General features: G+C 39.9%; 1 pseudogene; it reads left to right on the top strand.

Moving 5' to 3' along the window:
• The first annotated feature begins 461 nt into the window (after nt 1–461).
• Nucleotides 462–5135, top strand: LOC127218701 (E3 ubiquitin-protein ligase MSL2-like; annotated as a pseudogene).
• The last annotated feature ends 828 nt before the right edge of the window (nt 5136–5963 follow it).

The raw sequence follows: 5963 nt of genomic DNA, 5'->3' as shown, positions 1-5963 counted from the left end.
GCACTGCAATGGAGTAAGGGCCCCTGGCTGGAGATATGGGTATTCACCTGGAACCCATCAGGTCCATACTGATGCTCTGCAGCTCCATCCAGAGGTAAATCTGCTGCCAGATATGCTGCTCAAGCCCAGGCCACCAGGTAGCTACAGGGCTAAACCAAGTGCCATTCCAGGCCAGATCATACAATGTGGCCACCTTGGTTGAACTTGAAAGCTGGTTGCTCACTAGTTTCCTCTCTCTTTGGTCTGCAGGACTAAGGGACAGAGGAGGGGCACCGAGGCCCCATGTGTAGGAGGAAGCTTTAGCTTGGCACACTCGCATGGATTTTAGTTGCTTCTTTGGCCAGTGGTGTGGCTCAGATTTCTCCTAATAGTTGTAAACTCGACATTGTTCCCTGGCTGCTCAGAAACTTGCATCCGGATTTTTTTTTCAACTGAGAGCCATTGGTGTTCAAGTTTTGGCAATGAACCCTGTGAATGTTACTGCTCTCTAAATTTCCGCCAGCAGCCTAGTGCTCAATCATGACCCTGGAGACCCCAAGGCATTTCAAGAGATTATCAGTATCCTGCCTTACTTGCGACAGTCCCTCTCTTGCTGTGTTTGTGGACATTTGCTACAAGATCCTATTGCACCCACCAAATCCACCTGTCAACACAATGTCTGCAAAACTTGTAAAGGCAAGAAAATGATGATGAAACCTTCATGTAGCTGGTGCATAGACTATGAGCACTTTGAGGAAAACAAGCAGTTAAGCATCCTAGTAAACTGCTACAAGAAACTATGTGAATATATAACCCAGACAAGACTGGCACAGGACATAAGAGAAGCAGTTGACTGTTCTTCTGATATTTTAGCTTTACTCAATGAAGGATCATTGTTTTGTGAGGACACAGAGAAACCTTCAGACTCATCCTTCACTCTGTCTTTGACACATTCCCCTTTACCTTCAACCTTATAACCCACAGCAGATCCCCATGCTAATTTATCTCCAACATCTGAAAGCACCCTCAGCATTGCTATTGACAGTTCTGTTGTCAATGGTTTGCCTAATTACAAAGGACTTTCAATAGATAGATTTGGTATAAATATCTCCTCACCCGAACATCCAAATATGATTGACATGTGTAATACTGTTGATATAAAAACTGAGTACCTGTCTGAGAGCCTGTCACCTGTCTGTGACATGGTAACCACTGATTTGTGCTCCACAGTTATTGATATCTGGAGTTTCAGTGAAGAGACAAAACCTGGTGACTCTTTTTTGCTGAGTGATGAGGAAGTAATCCGCAGTTTGGAGACTGTTTCAAATACAGAAGTTAGATGTCCTAATTTGTATACAAATTTGGAAGCCACTGTATCCAATGAAACTTTTTTGAAGTTTTCTTGCAAGTCTCTTAACCATAATATTTTTATGTCTACCAGCTCTACACCTCATGTGTTAGCAAGTACAGCAGCAACTCCAAAGGTAGCAAAGTTGAATCGAAAAAGAACCAGATCTGAAATTGACAGTGAAAAAGTTCAGCCACTTCCAATTTCTACCATTATCAGAGGCATAACACTTGGGGCTTCTGCTCCTGTGACGGTGAAGAATGAAAGGAAAATCATCCTTCAACCTATAGCTACAGTTTCCAATGGAGGCATAACACCCAAGACCACTAAAAGTGTACTTTTATCTACTAAAAGCATGAAAAATAGTCATGAACATGGATCCTAGAAATCCCACTCTAAACCCAAGCCAGGTATTCTTAAAAAAGACAAGGCAGGAAAGGCAAAGATTCTTAATCATCATGTCATGCCAGGAAGTCCTACCATGACTGTGTACAAAAAGCCTCAGGGAAGGAAAGGATGTAAATGTGGGCATGATATGCAATATCCAAGTAATCTTACATGCAGCAGACAGTGCTGCCGTTGTTACTTTAACCAGAGAGCCTGCGTACATTGCAGATGTTGTGTCTGCCAGAACTCCTACATGGCCAATGGGGAGAAAAAGCTGGAGGCATTTGCTGTTCCAGCAAAGGCCTTGGAGCAGAGCAGACTCACATTGGGTGTTAATGTGACCAGCAATGCTGTGCGTAACACAAGTACCAGTACCAGTGTACCAATGTCACAGGGTCCCCAGTAATGACATTTGATGGGAGATGCCACTATGTAAATATGTTTCTCATACTGGTTAATGAATAAAGCACTGTTGGCCAATAGGAAAGAAAGATAATAGGGATTAGGAGACAAGGAGGATAGATGAATTAGGAAGGAGGAGTCAAGATGGAGAGTCTGGAGAGAACAGAACCGCAGTTCCTCTGCTCTTGGTAAGACGACATGGAAATACATAGAAATGGGTTAATACTTAAAACAGAGCTAGCCAATGAGAAACTAGTAACTGGCCAACAACATAATATCAAATACCGAGTCTCAGTGTGTTAATTGGGGCTGGTGCGGCTGCAGGACAAGACTGGCAGCAGCAGAAAAAACCACACTCCTTACATATGGTGCCCACTTAAAATTTAACAAAAGCTTAAAAAGGTTTTAGAACAGAGACAAACTAGGTTTTTTGGTAGCAGTGTTTTTCTTCGTTGGACTCTGCTTTGTGAGAGACAATTAGATATTTGTGCGGCTCTTTTAAGGGAAGGTTCCTGACTCAGCAAAAGCCGCAAAAAAACCACATGGCTTTATAGAATCGCAGCTAACAATGTATTGCTGTGTATGAGAGATGGCAATGGCAGCGACCACATCTCCAAGCCGGCAGCATGTTTGCTGAATGACAGTGCAGACCAAGGCCGTGGGCACAACTTTCAGTGCTGGCGGAAAAAGTACCTGCTGCCATCTTTGGTAAACCACAGCAGGAAAAATATGACTTTCATTTCAGCAATATTGTTGTTTACCAGATAAAAGACACATGGCCAGAAAAATATAAACATTTACAGTAAAGACAAAATCATATTAAGAAAAACGTCTAAAGGTTTTCATTGTGTTTTAAAATATACATAGACGTAGGGAAAAAATTAAATGGTATTAAAAAGACAAAGAAGAACTGGGTGTGGTGGCACACAACTTTAATCCCAGAATTTGAGAGACAGAGGTAAGCAGATCTCTTGTCATTTCAAAGTAAACCAGGTATGCAGAGTAAATTCCAGGACAGATAAGAGTTACATAGAGAAACCCTGCCTCAAAAAATAAAATGTAAAAAAAACAGAGTAATAATAAAGCCACGTAAAGATGAAAACTCAGAGAGAATCTGGTTACTATATGGTGTTATATTGTCTTTGTATCTTTTGACTGCTTAGGAAATTACAACTGTTAAAACAAATGGTGCTGGATCAATCCAATTTATATATTTTAAAAATGCTTTGACTCAAAAATTTAAGTTCAAGTACAAGTTACTGGGGAAAAGGATTTCTATTTTTGTTTCCACAGAAAATGAAAAGCTCTGGATCCCTTCCAGACTAATGTCGTTTGAGCAAGCCAGACCCCCTGAAACAGCATACCAGGTGATCCTACATTTAAAACAGCTTGAACAAGCCAGCCTTGCAGACTACAGCCAGGATTTCTGTATCTTCTTAGGATCCCTATGACAGCGCCCCCTATCAGCAGGAAGTAATTTGGAAAGAACAACACCCAAATTCCAAAATATTGTTTATAAATATTTGTTTTCATTTTAATGGGGTTGGTCATAAATGGTTAATGATCACAACCAATATGTTTTTAAAGGCAAAAAGGGGATTATGGTATAGATATGATTACTTTGCTTTGGAATGTATTTTCATTTATTGATCCAAATTTAAGGTCAATTTTGTGATATGTAAATTTCTCCTCTTGTTTAGGTATTGTGTTTATATAGCTCACTTATAAATGTAATGTATATTGTATGTATAATGTATTACAGATTATAAATAATTACCTAGGATAGTCAAAGCTTAGAGTTAAGTTAGTTAGGTTTTTAAAGATACACAGAGATATATTTGAGAGAGATAGGAATTCTTCAAACCTTTCAAAGACCTACAGAATATGGCATTTAAAATGGATTAGGGTTTTTCTTGACAGTGAGACATAACTGCTCCGGGCAATACCACCTGCATCAGAAACGAAGATGGACATCGAAGAAATGGGTTATGAAGTTTGCTTTCAGTATGGCAAGACTAGCCATTTGAACAAGATACTGCTCTTGTCGGGACTGTATGACTTTATGCTGTATAAACTGGACTTTCACGACCCACAAAAAGTGACTTCTCATTCAAGATGGAAATTGCTGCAGAGTTCCTGCTTCATGGAAGAGTGCCAGACAGAGAAAATTACTGACGGATTGCCAGTACAAGAAGACAGTTTAAAGTTTCCTGCTTTACTGAAGAGTCTTCCAGACACACTATGGAATATGGGCTGAAGATGGAAGATTACAGAAAAACTTCAGGTGACTGACAAGGCGAGATGTCTCCGTCATTTCTAGACTTTATATATTATCCTTCTGTTGTCTTTGATGGAGTTGAAGACAGATAGTTATGGTTATAGTGTTCCTTAGTTAAGCTTAAAGATTAGGTACATATAGGACTTTAGACACACAAAGATAGGATAGGTGATGGAATATTTTCTTCAAATCATGCTAAATGTTAATGGACTAATTATTGTTAACTGTGATTCTTACTTGGTAACTGTTGTGCTATATATTTTGCTATGTTAAGGTTAAAACACTTCTTTTCATTTTAGACAGAAAAGAGGAGATAATGGGAGAAGCCATTATGTATATATGTTTCTCATACTGATTAATGAATAAAGCACTGTTGGCCAATAGGGAAGGAAGGTAGGAGGGACTAGGAGACAAGGAGGATAGAGGGAAGTAGGAAAGAGGAGTCAAGATGGAGAGTCTGGAGAAAACAGAACTGCCGTTCATCCACTCTAGGTAAGACCACTTGGAAATACATAGAAATGGGTTAATACTTAAAACAGTGCTAGCCGATAAGAAACTAGTAACTGACCAACAGCATAATATCAAATACAGAGTATCAGTGTGTTAATTCGGGCTGGCGCAGCGGCGGGACAAGGCTGGCAGCAGGAGGAAAAACCTTATTCGTTACAGACATTTTTAGCTGCCAGTAAAAATGATAACAAAAGATTGAATGAATCTATGGATATGAGATTTGAATGTTAACTCAGTGACTTGAAGCCTACACCTGGTAGGAAATAGATACAGTTTTATGGCAGCTATGATTCTGTTGGTTTAACTTGCCGGAGTTCCTGCGTATAAATCGCTTGAATCGAGTGTTTTCATTGCTAAGTTATATGCGTTAGTGTCTTGGAATCAGTGTGCATACAATGCAGGAGTAACCCTACTATTATATGTTCTCAGTTCTTACAGAACCTCATAGTTTGAGAACAAATGCTGATGCAAGATGCAACTGATTTATACAAAATGAACTTTGTCAAAGAAAAAAACAATAACTGTAGTGGGATATTCACTTTGTCTCCTTCTGTGGCCCCACCCCCAATGGGCGTGGTCAGTGAATGGAGGCATGTGTTCGTATCCCACTTCTGACACCAGATATTGTGGTCAAATAAGGATGAGGATAAACAAATAGGCCGAATAGATGTTTATTCAGGGAGAAATAACTTACAACTTAGACAGATGAACACCAGCAAGTTTCACCAGATGCTCTCCTCTCCTTGACCCATCAGCAAGAGAGTGTTCCCCCTGCTCCTCCTCAGAACTCCTTCCACAGGTTCCTTCTGCCCCTGGCTCCACCCCCCAATGGGCATGGTCAGTGCCACAGAAAGAGACAATGTGAATATCCCACTACAAATAACCACATTGTTTTTGATCATGCTTTTAGCATAATCAAAGTTGATGTTTAAATATAAGGAAGTGGCATCTAGTAAGTTCATAAAGATTGTTCTAGTTTTTGTTTTGTTTTAATAGTCATTAGTTTATCAGGAGACTTGGTGCAGCCTTCTGATTTCTGATGCCACAGAGAAATTTCTC

The sequence above is a fragment of the Phodopus roborovskii genome, unplaced genomic scaffold (genome assembly GCF_943737965.1).
Source record: "Phodopus roborovskii unplaced genomic scaffold, PHOROB, whole genome shotgun sequence".
Classification (NCBI taxonomy): domain Eukaryota; kingdom Metazoa; phylum Chordata; class Mammalia; order Rodentia; family Cricetidae; genus Phodopus; species Phodopus roborovskii.
This window is presented reverse-complemented; position numbering and strand designations above follow the sequence as displayed.